We start from the raw sequence: 14,894 nt of genomic DNA, 5'->3' as shown, positions 1-14,894 counted from the left end.
CAATGCTTTTTTGTTTTTTTTGGTTTTTTTTTTGAGACAATCTTGCTCTTCTCGCCCAGGCTGGAGCGCAATGGCATGATCTCGGCTCACTGCAATCTCCACCTCCGGGGTTCAAGCGATTCTCCCGCCTCAGCCTCCCAAGTAGCTGGGATTATAGGTGCCCGCCACCACCCCCAGCTAATTTTTGTGTTTTTAGTATAGATGGGATTTCGCCATGTTGGTCAGGCTGGGCTCAAACTCTTGATCTCGTGATCCGCCCACCTCGGCCTCCCAATGTGCTGGGATTACAGATGTGAGCCACTGTGCCCGGCCCACAATCTTTACCCACAATCATTTATATCCATAAAACAATCGTTTATATCCATTACCAACACGTTTCAATAAGACTGTCATTTTATACGTTAAACATGTAATAAAATAAGGGAAAGTACCAGAATTGGAACTTCAAACGTTTTAACAGTCCATGACAAAAATGGAGATTATCCAGGTCTTCAGGCAAATCTGCCAAAAGAAAAAAGGAAATGTTCATGTGGACTTAAGGACATCCTTAAACTCAGCAACCATCCATGTATCTCCACAACCATTCAAGACAAACAGCTCCAATGAGTTATTATACTACATTTGGTAATACAATAATTTTTTCAGACCACTGAAGGATTCTCATAAATATGGAACTTGAGACAGAAAATGAAGCCCCAAGGACCCAGCCAAGTGCCTAAAGAAGTAAATTTCATCCATAAGCCCAGATCTGTTCAAATTTTAAAAATTAGGTTTGCGACAGATTCCTAAGAAAGAATCTCATCATGGAAAAACAAAAACAAAAACAAAACCCACTACTACTCAAATAGCCAAACAGAACATTTATCAGAAAAAAAGATAGTCAAAAGTTGTTTTAAGGTCAGCATTCACTGTTTGTCCCAAAGGCCACCAGGTACCTAGGTAATGAATGGACTACCCAGATATGACCAATAAGCTCACCTACAAAAAAAATGTACCAGTTTACATAACAGTAAATATGTATTGACACAAGTCACATTTTAGTACAGCAGTGATTATTTTTACTTGAAAAGCAAAAAATAAATTTAAAAGAACAACTGTGAACAACTGCATTTTGATCTTACGTAAAACAATCAAGCAACCTTGGATCCTCCTTCTCCCCTCCCCCAGCCACAACAGACACCCCACTCCTCAATTTAATCTCAAAATTAGCTCTCATCTGACACCAACCAACAGAGTTAATTAGGCAGAAGCAGATGTAACTCAGCAGCTCTTTGCTACAAGCAGAATCACAGTGTTTAAAAAAAAATACACAGCTAGGAGAGGAACAAAATCAGAAGTCTCTTATCTGTAGCCAATTCTCAACTAAACACATGTATATTATCCACTTTGTATATTATCCACTTCAAATTTTTTAATCTTAGGCTGATTTGTTTCCAACATCCCACTGGCCCCACTGTAAATTCATATAAGCAAGAGAATAGATTGAAAACCAATTTCATTTTAGCCTAAGTAGTATCTAACTGGAAAGACAAATCCACAGGAAAAAAAAAATGTATAATTCATTCAAAAGCCAAACAGAAATGATTTTTTTTCCTGATTTGGAATTATCTACACCATTTCTCCTTTTCAGAGCATGAGGATTTGTTTCACATAGAGACAGGACATTCGATCACAAGCTAAAACCCTAAAAGCATTATTCTCTTTTCATTTTTCTATAAAAACTTGAAAGGTGGACTAAAAGGCTATCAAAAAGGTAGCAAATCATCCTAAATTAATTCTGGGGATTTATGCTACATCGAATTAAATTATTCTATTTTCTAAGGTTGTGAATCATTTTATTTTTAACTACAAAATATCAGTAAATTATATGGTTGTATCATATGGTCTCATAATATAACACTATTTACATCATTCATTACAAATATTCTAAACATATCTAGAGAAATGCTTAGTCCAGCACTGAGCTTTTAGTTTCACTGGTATTACATAAACATCAACACTATTCAGAAATATTCATGTCAGCATAAGAAGAGTCAAAATATCCTGGATCATAAGTATTATACGAGGCCCCCTCTAAGCTTTTACTAAAGCTGTGTGTGTTGTTTCAAAACCAGTGTCATAACACTCGAGTTATGAGTTTATGGGATGAGCCAAAAAACAGTGGTAGAAAAAACAAAGATTAATAATAGAGTTTACACTTTTGTCATCCTGAGTTTTACTTGCTAACAGTTATTTTTAACTCTTTTACTTTCATAAGCTCCTGGCTTTTTCTTTCTTTTTTTTTTTTCCCAAAGGGATCACCGTCGGAAAACCTGGATTTTTTCAAAGCCGATTTTGTAACTGAGTAAGCGTCCACAAATCTAAGCAGTATCTTCTGAAACAGAACAGAACTGTTTAGGGGAAGGAACTCGGACTTATTTTTCTTCTATCAGCACCCAGCTCAGGTTATTGGCAGAGTTGCTCAAAATAGTGTCCTTGGTTAACAAATATCTGTTGTCTGACAACATCAAACACCATCCATATGGTGATATTTGTTATCTTTCAAATCCTGGATGCATCTATTTCCTCTGAAATCAATGCTTCAGGCCCAAAACATGTGAACTGGGAGGTGAGGTTATAAATACTAATCAAAGAAAAACCAACAAATATTTAGTGAGCTGATGTTCCCTGCATGCAGCCCTGTGGTAAGTACTATGCGGAATACAAAGCAAAGCTAGAGACAGAACATACAAGAAGCAATTAAGAAATAACAAAGCACTGTTTGGCGGTTCCTCAAAAAGTTAAACACAGAACTACCATATGGTTCTGTAATTCCATTTCTAGGTATAGACTCAAAAGAATTGAGAACAGATACTCAAATAAGTACACATACGCTCATGTTCATTAACAAAACTATTCACAATAGCCCAAATGTCCATCAACAGATGAACAGATAAACAAAATGTGGTATATCCATACACTAGAATACTATACAACTATAAAAAGCAACGAAGTTTCGATACATGCTACTACAATGTGGACGGACCTCAAACACATTATATTGTGAAAGATGCCAGACACAAAAGGCCACACATCATACAATTTAATTCATATGAAACATCCATAAATCCACAGACAAAACATAGATTGGTGGTGTCTCAGGGACATATCTAGAGAAACTGCTTAATGGGTAAGGGGTTTTATTTGGGATCAATAGAAATGTTTTGGAACTTGATAGCGGCAGTGGTGACACAACACTGAATGTACTAAATGCCACTGATTTGTTCACTTTTTAATGTTTTTTTCATTTTATGTTATGTGAGCTTCACCTCAATAAGTTGTTTAAAAAGAAAAAGAAATAACAAAGCACTGAACTATAATAATAATAATACCAACCATTTCCTGACACGTACTGTGGTCCAGGTACTTTACATAGATTATCAGTAAACCTTAAAACAACCTGTAAGGTAGCATTGTTGTTTTTACAAAAGGAAAACAGGCTTGACTTAGCCAAGATCTCAGAGTTATTAAGTCATGAAGGATTTTAATTCAGATGCCAAAGCCCAAACTCCTTCTGTCTCTCCAGTGGTTTTCAAACTAGGCTCTTTGGATCTCTTGTGATAAGGAATTACCTCGGGTATTACCTTCAGGTGCCCCCTTGTGGGTTAAACTTTGGGCCATCACAGCACCTTGAATCCAACAGTACAGCTCCACTGTAACTGTTTTATGTATATCGGTCTTCCCTGTAAGCTTTGCTTTAAAGAAAGTGTTCCTCTGATTACAGAAGGAAGAAGTCTAGAAACAACAGTGACTATACTACATTGCTGAAACCATGTGAAGGATGGATGAACATCTCTTGGATGGATGGGACTGAAAACTGGACCTTGAAAGATAATGCTGAGCCTGGATAAGTGCCCCACCGTCCCTCTGCCCAAATTCAAATCCTTCATGGCCCAGTGCAAACAACTTCTCAAAAGCCCAAACATCTTTGTCTAACAGGAAGCTTTTAGCTTTTTTACTGTTTTGACATTCATTTCCCACTCTGTATTACGCTTACTTGTGTATTAACCTTGTCACCCCTACTAGACTGTAAAATACTTAAAAACAGGATTCATGCTTGATTCATCTTTGTACACCCTAAGATTTCCCAGGACTACAACTTGATCATAAGAGGGGTTCAATGCCTATTTGCTAAATAAATGTATCAAGAAATGAATGACGGAAATCAAAGTGAAATAACAGAAGCTAAGAATGAGCTGTCAAACAAAAGGGACACCAAGTCCATGTGCCTGACTAGAACAGGCACATGCTGAAAAGGGATAAAGAAATTCAGTTGGGCCAGGCACAATGGCTCACGCCTCTAATCCCAGCACTTTGGGAGGTCAAGGCAGGAGGATTACTTGAGGCAGGAGCTCCAGACAAGCCTAGGCAACATAGCAAGACCCCACCTCTATAAAAATAAAAAATTAGCTGGGTGTGGTGATGTACATCTGTAGACCCAGCTACTCGGGAGACTGAGGCAAGAGGATCTCTTGAGCTGCCCAGGAGGTTGAGGCTACAGTGGGCTATGATTGTGCCACTGTTCTCCAGCCTAGGCAATAGAGCTAGACTCTGTCTCTAAAAAAGACAAATATAATTAAAAAATAAAAAACATTAATAGGCCAGACATGGTGGCTCACATCTGTAATCCCAGCACTTTGGGAGGCCGTGGCAGGCAGATCACAAGGTCAGGAGATTGAGACCATCCTGGCCAACATGGTGAAACCCTGTCTCTACTAAAATACAAAGAATTAGCCAGGCGTGGTGGTGCGTGCCTGTGGTCCCAGCTACTCGGGAGGCTGAGGCAGGGGAATCGCCTGAACCTGGGAGGCAGAGGTTGCAGTGAGCCGAGATCGCGCCACTGCACTCCAGCCTGGCAACAGAGCCAGAATCCGTCTCAAAAAAAGTAAAACAGAAAGTTGGCTGTGAACAAAGTCAAGCTGTGGTGTGTGAATGTGACAGATGAATAGGAAGCCACTGCAGGAGCAGGTGACACCATAATGCACAGTGAAGGGCATGCACATACACACACAAACCTGTTGAATGTTTGAATCACTCTGGCAATAGTATCCATCTACTCTGGAGGGAAGGATGATTGAAAGAAAAAACAAAAGCAACCAGTATTTCACCTCTCCAAACATCAATCTTGTTCAACTTATATTTATGAGCCTAACTCAGCAGCAAGCCCAGAACAGGCACTCAATAAAACGTTAGTTGAACTGAATATTTAATTCCCCATCTTTTTAGAGTAACACTAAGTTCTTTCCCACTACTCATTAACAAAGAGAGTTTTCAATTCATAAGCTAATAATGTTTTCCAAGGATTTCTAAGAGGCTAAATCACCATAAAAATTATCATTTCAACTAATACATATTATATTAATTGGAAGTTTAATTTTTCATGTCATGCTCTCCTAGTTGACAATATCCTTGTTATGTCATTAAACTATAATTGTGTAAATGTGCTTCAACAAACAATAACTGAACCATCAATAAACTATTATGGCTTCCATAATCTCTAGCAAAGATTAGTTTCAACATCATCATCATAAATTAGTAGAGCCAGTTCCCAAATCTCCTGGTGAAACCCATGAATTAGGTTTGCATAGTTATCCCTGCATTTAAGTGCTCAATAGTTTCAGTCTCTAAAATTTAATCACACTGTTAGGAACCTCATAGGAAATTTGATCCCTTGTAAAACAGAGGAATTTAGAGACAAGATGAAAAGTCATTTGAAGTCATCAGACCTTTGGAGCCAGGGTACACTGATTAGTAATGATGTATTGTAACTAAGCACTTTCACTTAAGAAATAATCAACTAAATTTAGAGTGTCTTTTTTTGGCATTTAAAAATTCCTATTCCATCCTAGATTTCTCCCTAATTACATATTAGCTTTAGTTGGTTTTTGATGACAAAGACTAAGAATAATGTATTAAGAAAAAAACGTGATTTTTTTTTTTTTTGAGGAGGAGTCTCACCCAGTTGCCCAGGCTGGAGTGCAATGGTGCGATCTCAGCTCACTGCAACCTCCACCTCCCAGATTCAACGATTCTCCTGCCTCAGCTTCCTGAGTAGCTGGGATTACAGGCATACACCACCATGCCATTGTTTTATTATTATTATTATTATTATTATTATTTTTAGTAGAGACGGAGTTTTACCATGTTGGCCAGGCTGGTCTCAAACTCCTGACCTTGTGATCCACCCGCCTCGGCCTCCCAAAGTGCTGGGATTACAGGCGTGAGCCATCGCACTGGGCCAAAAAACGTGATTTTTAAAAAACTTTTTAAAATGGAAATACAAGGCCATGCTCGGTGGCTCATGTCTATAATCCCAGCACTTTGGCAGGCCGAGGCAGGTAGATCACCTGAGATAGGAGTTTGAGACCAGCCTGGCCAACATGGTGAAACCCCATCTCTACTAAATACAAAAAATTAGCCAGGCATCGCAGCGCGTGCCTGTACTCCCAGCTCTTTGGGAGGCTGAGGCAGGAGAACTGCTTGAACCCAGGAGGCGGAGGTTGCAGTGAGCTGAGATTACACCATTGCACTCCAGCCTGGCTAACAAGAGCAAAACTCCATCTCAACAAAATAAATAAGATAAAATAAAGATACCAAAAAATCTAAATAAATAAATAAAAATAGAGGCGGGGGTCTCACTATGTTACCCAGGCATGTCTTGAACTCCAAGGCTCGAATGATCCTTTCACTGTAGCCTCCCAAAGTATTGGGATTACAGGCATGAGCCACTGCACCTGGCTGAGAAAAATCTTACATCTTAACTTTTTTATGATTCTTTTGAAAGATAGATTATTGCAGGATTCTTTGTTAACTGTATTACAGATGTCTTCAGACCAGATATCCAGATACCCTGAAAAATTCAGGTTTCCTTTTGGGAGTTTCATAAATATTATGACTCTACTCTAAAAAATAAGCACATGAACCCATATGCACTGGCATACATTTTCAAGGGTTAACAGACCTTCTGTCATCCATCCATGGACCACTTAAGGTCCACTGGCTATATACAGAGAGGTATTTTATCCAGTTTCACAATAGTTAGCTTCGTGCTTTACTTAAGGCATGTTCCATCAAGAGTAAGCAAGTTATTCTTGGCTGGGCGCGGTGGCTCAAGCCTATAATCCCAGCACTTTAGGAGGCCGAGACGGGCGGATCACGAGGTCAGGAGATCAGGACCATCCTGGCTAACACGGTGAAACCCCGTCTCTACTAAAAAAATACAAAAAACTAGCCGGGCGTGATGGCGGGCGCCTGTAGTCCCAGCTACTCGGGAGGCTGAGGCAGGAGAATGGCGTGAACTCGGGAGGCGGAGCTTGCAGTGAGCTGAGATCCGGCCACTGCAATCCAACCTGGGCAACAGAGCCAGACTCCGTCTCAAAAAAAAAAAAAAGAAAGAAAGTTATTCTTTTTGGTTTTGGATGTTATCAAAAAACAGGTTTCTGACATTTTAATCAACAAGTAGGTGTGCTGTGATGGGAAGTATCAGAGTCAGGGATCCAGTCCCCATTCTGCTAGCTACCTAGACTAGAGGATATTGAACATGTTACTAAGTCAATCTAAGTCTCCGTTTTCTCTTCTGTAAAAATGAGAACACTTCTCTGTTTTACATAACCGTTAAGAGGAATCACTGAGATAACAAATATGAAAGAAGCAAGGATGATGGCAGACACATAGCAGGAACACAATAAATGCTAGCTCATAAAAGGAAAAAGGGCAATACAGTCAGCTGGAGACCTGTAAAATCTAATCTGGCTGAACTTCTGTCTATATGACCATTTTCTCCTAAGAGACAGAAGTCAGCACCTGGCTCTTAGTTATAGCTGCAGAGAAGTAAAAATTCAAGGCAGAGAATAGAAGAAAGTGAAGGAAAGCAAAAACAGATTGTAATGGTGAGGCTGAGGTCAAGAAGAGTGTATTTTACTCATAGTTATACATTGTTTAAGGGCAACAAAGCTTTTAAAAGATAGCACTGCATAGGAGAATATCTTCTTGACCTCAGGGTAGGAAAAGTCTTAAAACAAGACTCAAAAGGCACTAACCATAAAGACCAATAAATCTGACTCCATTAAAATTAAGAACTTCTGTTCATTAAAAGACACCATAAAGGGAGTGAAAAGGCAAGCCACAGCATTTGCAACATACATACATGACAAAGGACTTGTATTCACAGTAAATAAAGAACTTCTAAATAGCAATAAAAGATACAAGGCCCAACTTTTAAAAGCAGGGTGGAAAAGAACAGAACTTTATAAACGAGGCTATCTAAATGGCTAAAAAAGTATATGAAAAGCTGGCCGGGCGCAGAGGGCTCACACCTGTAATCCCAGCACTTTGGGAGGCTGAGGCAGGCAACTGAGATCAGGAGTTCAAAAACAGCCTGCCCAACATGGCAAAACCCCATCTCTACTAAAAATACCAAAAATTAACCAGTTGTGGTAGCGGGCACCTGTAATCCCAGCTACTTGGGAGGCGGAGGCAGGAGAATCTCTTGAACCTGGGAGGCAGAGGTTGCAGTGAGCCAAGATTACGCCACTGTACTCCAGCCTGGGTGACAAAAGCGAAACTCCATCTCAAAAAAAAAAAAAATATATATATATATATATATATGAAGAGCTGTGCAATCTGATTACTAATCAGGTAAGTGCAAAATTTACCATACTGGCTAAAATTTTAAAAGCTAAAAAGGCTGAGATTAGAGAGGGCGAGAAGCAAGGGAATTCATGTATTGCTGGAAGGAGTGTAACCTGGTATAATACTTTGAAGAGTTTGGTACTTAGTAAAGATGAAGACAAGCATACCTATCTATGACTAGGGTGACCATACAATTCATCATCTAAACTTAGATACTTTTGAAAACTAAAAGTATAACTAAAAGTTACACTGGGAAAATAAGCAAAAGCCAAGACAAATGGTCACCCTAGCTATAAACCAGTAATTTCATTCCTAGGTGTATACCTTAGAAACCTGTGCACATGAGCACCGATGACAGGTATAGGAATGCTCATAGCAGCTTTGTTCACAATTACCCCAAACTTGAAATAACTCAAATATTCGGCAACAATGGAATGGATGATCTGAAAATTGGTGTATTCTCTTTCTGGGGTCTGCAGGAAGACAGGTATCAGAAGATCGTGGGAGTCCTATTAAAAAAGGTGCTTAAACGTGCTTTGGAAATGCAAATTAAGGCATTACAGGGAAGAAATATTCCATCACCCCACTTCTCCCATCCATGCATCATTTACCATTCTGCAACAAAGACTGATCACCACAGTTCACACATCCCTACTTACATAAAATATTTCTTTCTTTTTTTCTTTTTTTTGAGACAGAGTCTCGCTCTGTCGCCAGGCTGGAGTGCAGTGGTGCAATCTCGGCTCACTGCAACCTCCGCCTCCCGGGTTCAAGTGATTCTCCTGCCTCAACCTCCCAAGTAGATGAGACTACAGGTACCCACCATCACGTCCGGCTAATTTTTTATATTTTTAGTAGAGACGGGGTTTCACCATGTTGGCCAGGATGGTCTTGATCTCTTGACCTCCTGATCTACCCACCTCGGTCTCCCAAAGTGTTGGGATTACAGGCGTGAGCCACCACACTCGGCCACGTGAAACCATTTCTTTAATCCCAGCACTTTGGGAGGCCAAGGTGGGTGGATCACCTGAGGTCAGGAGTTTGAGACCAGCCTGGCCAACATAGCAAAACCCCACCTCTACTAAAAATACAAAAATTAGCTGGGCACATGTCTGTAATCCCAGCTACTTGGGAGGCTGAGGCAGAAGAATCACCTGAACCCGGGAGGTGGAGGTTGCAGTGAGCCAAGATCATGCCACTGCACTCCAGCCTAGGCAACAGAGCAAGACTGTCTCAAAAAAAAAAAAAAAAAAAACACTATTTCCTTTTCTCTCAATACAAATGTAGGCACGTGTAGGCACGTGGAAAACTGAGGGTACACCATAGAGAACTAGGAGACTGAAAGCCAGATCACTTAGTTACGTCTTTTATTAATTGGTATGTGAAAGTCCATGAGAGCTTCTGAAGCACATTAAAATTATTAAACTTCCTCATCTACTTTCTAATATTCACATTATTTACCTTTCATTCATGCTATGCCTCACATCTGACAGTTTCCACTCAATCTTCAAAAGCAGTGTGTGAAATAAACACATGCTATAATAGCAATGACATAATATCCACTCTCCTCAGAAGCCTAAGTGTGGTGGGTAAGCAAAACTTCCTCTGCCGACCATGTCATGACCATCAGCCATTCCCTAAATTTCTCCTTTAATATTAAAATCTTCCTCTGTCTCTATATTTTCTTTTCTTTTTCTTTTTTTTGTAAACCGTCACTTCACCTCCCCAACCTTTAACTCTCAGTAGAAGTTCTCCGGAAAGAAGAAACATGTGCATTATTCTTTCCTTCTTAAAAACATAAAATATTGTCCAAATTCATTTTGATAACTGTGTAAAGAACTTATGAATAAGAAAAAAAACAGAATGTTTTATTTCAAGGCTATGCCAAAAAATCTAGGGTATACAAGTAAGACAGGAAGAATGCACTTAAAAACAAAAAACAAAAAACCTTCTTGGGGCCCCACAGAACTAAGACTGTTCGAACACAACTAATTCCCATTTTCTACTTCCACCTTCTGTCCATATAGGAGGGGTCTTCATATGCTGTATCCTGAATTTCCTTGGTACCTCCAACCCCAAACATACTTGGTTCATTGGTTTTCATTTCCTATTTCCCACATCTGTAATTCTTTATCACTACCCCTTCAGAACTTCTGTCTGACACTCTCTTTAACACATCCCAACACCTTCTACCAATTACAGGGCTTAAACTCCTTCATGGGGCATAGGACACCATTTGTAATCTAACCCGTCCTGCGCCTTTACCTGGTCATCTCCTACCACTCCCTGCACTTTGCCCATATCAAAGTACTAGCAAATTCAAACCTATGCAAAAAGTCCTACCCCAAGGTATGGTGTATGTCTCTTCCTGGGATACTCTGCTGCCCCACACTCCTTGAAGACTCCAGATCAAGTTTAACATAATAAATCCAGCCTATCACGGGTCGCCCTGGCTCACGCCTGTAATCCCATCACTCAGGCAGGCAGAGGTGGGCAGATCACTTGAGGCCAGAATATCGAGACCAGCCTGGGCAACATAGTGAGACCCTTTTCTCATTTTTATTAAAAAATGATAAATATAGCCTATCAAACAACTTGTCTCCCAAACTAACACTTTTCTTTGCCCCATCTTCACCCCTGGCACAGTTCACCAAATCACATTCACCCAAAATTACTGTACAGCTCCGCCCACTTTCTTCACACCTGCCACCTTGTCTCACCCCTACCAACCCCTTGTCCCCCGGAGATTTTCTGCTACAGATTTATTCTGCAAGTTCTAAGCAGCCTCTCTCCCCTCCCTTCACATTTAAGTTTGCTCTGCTGTCTTAGCATCATCTTTCAGAAACTCTCCCAAGCATAACCATCCCATCCTTCCACGTTTTTAAAAATACTTCATACTCCAAAGCTAGCAAACCTCCTTCTTATTCCAACATGCCGATCCACCCAGATACCTCTTTCCCATCACTGCAATCGCACCTGCTCCTCACATGCGCCTCAATGCCTCCCCAAACCCAACACTCTCCACCACTTCAACTCTGCTCCAATCCACCACACCCAAACCCACCTGCTCTGCGCCCAGACAACTGCAATCTCGCCTTCGGCATCATCTCACCTGCCCTCACACACCCCTCGGTCCGCCTTCCACTTCTCTCAAATTGCATCCCTCCCTAACTCTCCCTCTGCACCTGTTCTACACCTCCAGTTTCCCCTCCCACCCAACCCTCACTAGTCTTCCTCACACCCTCGCTGGCCCCCCACCGCTCCTACCAGTTCACTCCCACTCAGAAATTCCCTCGCAGCCCCCGCCTTCCGACTCCCCAAACCCCGCCCCCACCCGATCTCGCCCCGCCCCATCCGCCCTCCAGCCCCGCCCCTTGCCCTAGAGGCCCTGTCGAGGGGCGGGGCCTGTCCCTCCTCCCCATTCCCCCGCCCCCTACCGTCACGCTCAGGGGCAGCCTGACCCCGAGCGGCCCCGCGGTGACCCTCGCGCAGAGGCCTGTGGGAGGGGCGTCGCAAGCCCCTGAATCCCCCCGTCTATTCCCCCCTCCCGCCCAGTCTCCTCCCCCTGGGAACGCGCGGGGTGGGTGACAGACCTGGCTGCGCGCCACCGCCACCGCGCCTGCCGGGGGCGCTGCCGCTGCCTGAGAAAGAAGCCGCGGCTGCCGCCTGGAGGAGGTGCCGTCGCCTCCGCCACCGCTGCCGCCGCCGCCAGGGGTAGGAGCTAAGCCGCCGCCATTTTGTGTCCCCCTGTTGTTGTCGTTGACATGAATCCGACATGACACTGATTACAGCCCAATGGAGTCTCATTAAACCCGAGCTGCGGCCCCGCCCTGCCGCTGCTCCATTGGAGGAGACCGAAGACACTTAAGGCCACCCGTTGGCCTACGGGTCTGTCCGTCACCCACTCACTAACCACTCTGCAGCCCATTGGGGCAGGTTCCTGCCGGTCATCTCGCTTCCACATAGACACACCCCTCGACCCATCATCCCCCCTCCGGCACCACCCCGGGGGAGGGTCCACTGCCAGTACCAATCAACAGACCGCTGGGTCCGCCTCTTCCGGGCACCTATTGGTCCAGCCTTTTTTCTCTCTCCTAGATACCGCGCCACCTCTACTTCCACCTACCCGCCCCCTCCACCTCTAGGAAAAGATTGGGTCTACTCGCAGCAGGGGAGCTTGGCCTTATTGGCTGCAGACGACGCCAATCAGGAGGCCTTTTCCCTCTCCCCTCCCCCACTCAACCCCAAACCCCCTAGCCCGCAGCTAAAGTTTGTGTGAGAGCTGATCGCTGGCGGCGGCCGCAGGATTTAGGGGTGGGCGCGGGCGGGCGCGCGCGGGCGGGCACGCGAAGTTAAAATTCGAGGTTCTCAGTCGCCAGCTTCTTCGCTGGAGTGCGCGGACGGGCGCGCCGCCCTGAGCGTTCCATCCCGCCCCCTCCTCCACCCTCTCTCCCGTCCCGTCCCGGGCGACTACTCGCCCGCCCCCTGGCTCGCATCCTTCCCCCCCCAACACACCCCTACCCTGCCAGCCCCAGGCCGGGTGCAGGCAGAACGATGTCGCTGCAGCCTCCTCTCCATCCCATGCCGCGGGGGAGCAAGCCCCTACTCACCGGGCGTGCACCCCCCGGCTCCACACTCGCCCGTGTCTGCAAGCACGTGCACCGTTCGCCGCTGCCTCCGGCCACCCCGGTCCCCGGCTAACCTCGCCTGCAGCCCGGCCAATCGCTCACTGCCCTTTGTTGCTGCAGCCTGGGTCTCCCTGCTGCCTTCCTCAGCCTCCGCCTCGTCCTTTGCCAGCCGCCCGGGTCCGCAGCGCCGCGCTCCCCCCGCCCGGGACCCACCGCCGCCGCCTCCTTCTCCTCCTCCGCCTCCTCCTCCTCGGCTCCGGGCTGCAGCGCACAGAGCCCGAGGCAGCGCCGCCCAGCCCCGCTCCCCCCGCGCCGCCCGCCAGCCCGCCCGGCCTGGCCGGGGGCGCAGCCCGGACCCCGCCCGCCCCAGTCTCCGCCCCGGGGGTACCTGCCTCCGCCCCGGGGGGCTCCTCTCGCCGCCCTCGGGGGAGGGCGGGGACGCTGGTGTCCGCGGGAGGATGGGGACGCCTGGGCCGTTTGGGGCGGGGAGTATGCCCGCCGGGGCTGGGACTGAGGTGCGGTCCTCGCCAACGCGCCGCCCCTCCCGTCGCTATGGGCCCCAAACTTCGTCCTTTGCCCAGGCTTTGCGCCCTCGGGCGATCGCGGCAGTTTTGGGGTGGGGGACGCCTCAGGAGCTGTGTCTACCCTGATCGGGAGGAAGAGGGAGCAGTGACATTCAGCGACTGCGGACAGGGCACGGCGGCGGCATCCTTGGGTGGGAGTGGGGATGTCAGATGCGGGCTGGAGGGGGAAGCTGCCCCCCAGGATGCCTTCTCCCTGCCTGCGAGTAGCTGGCGAGCTCAGCCGCGTTCTGGGTGCTTTCTTGGGCAGTGCAGACGGATGGCAGAGGGGCTGAGGCGGGAGGGGGGCGGGGAAGACCGCTGGGGGGCCCTTCCCCCCTCTCTTTTAGTCAGCGCTCTAAGAAAGGCTGATGGCGAAGTTCGGTTTTCCAGGCTTCCCCTGGGCCCCCCGAGTTCCTGAGGCCCACTTGAGGGAGACTAGGGGCTCCTCTGGCCGCCCAGGCGAGGCCACTCTGACGCTGCCCACATGCCTCCCACAGCTCTCTGGACTCTGAAGAGAGCGCCCCTAGTTCTTTCTGGAGGTAAATGGGATGCTGGCAAGGGAGACTTCAGAAAATAGGAAAGGTGGGCTGAGCAAGGGCTCCTAGAGAGTTTGAGCACGAAGTTTCCCTCCCAGGCGCCATTTCTTTGAGAGGGGGAGGAGAACTATGGGTTTGCAAAAGAACCAAGTTTCAGGCATGGTGGCCTGGGTGGAAAACCACCTGTTGCCTGAAGTCTGTCCCTGGAGTCAGGGCCATCTTGGGCCCGGGCATGGCGATGCAGGGTGCCAGGGAGGGGAGGCCCCAGGCTTCCTGCCCTGGTTGACTCCTGCAGCCTCATGCCACTGACACTGCAGTGGCATCTTCACCTCCCCATTAGAAATCACTGTACAACTAGGTGGGTACTTTGTTAGGACAACTTATCTTCGTCCTTATCTCAGACAAAACAAGCAGCACACGCAGCCCTGTCTTCAAATGCAGACCACAACACACACTTCATTTTTTAAAAATGGTCTGCTGCTTTGGGGTGTGAGCTC

At 45.7% G+C, this 14,894-nt stretch overlaps 1 protein-coding gene across 13 annotated transcripts in view; it reads right to left on the bottom strand.

The window, feature by feature from the left end:
* Window positions 1–14,120, bottom strand: part of KAT6B (lysine acetyltransferase 6B) — a 207,789-nt gene extending 193,669 nt beyond the window's left edge. For 4 of the 13 annotated variants that reach the window (XM_033209759.1, XM_033209760.1, XM_033209758.1 and 1 more), the window contains exons 1-2: window positions 12,264–12,829; window positions 432–501 (exon numbers count right to left, since the gene is read on the bottom strand). The gene's annotated coding sequence lies outside the window, so the exon portion shown is untranslated. Of the gene's footprint in view, window positions 1–431; window positions 502–12,263; window positions 12,830–13,280; window positions 13,494–13,686 lie in introns of those variants that run through there. The other 9 variants (XM_033209753.1, XM_033209752.1, XM_033209751.1 and 6 more) reach the window with 9 other exon arrangements.
* Window positions 14,121–14,894: the final 774 nt, after the last annotated feature.

This window comes from Trachypithecus francoisi, unplaced genomic scaffold, assembly GCF_009764315.1.
Source record: "Trachypithecus francoisi isolate TF-2019V2 unplaced genomic scaffold, Tfra_2.0 Lachesis_group9, whole genome shotgun sequence".
In the NCBI taxonomy this organism is placed as follows: Eukaryota; Metazoa; Chordata; class Mammalia; order Primates; family Cercopithecidae; genus Trachypithecus; species Trachypithecus francoisi.
The sequence above is the reverse complement of the archived record's forward strand: the minus strand, read 5'-3'. Positions and strand labels throughout refer to the sequence as shown.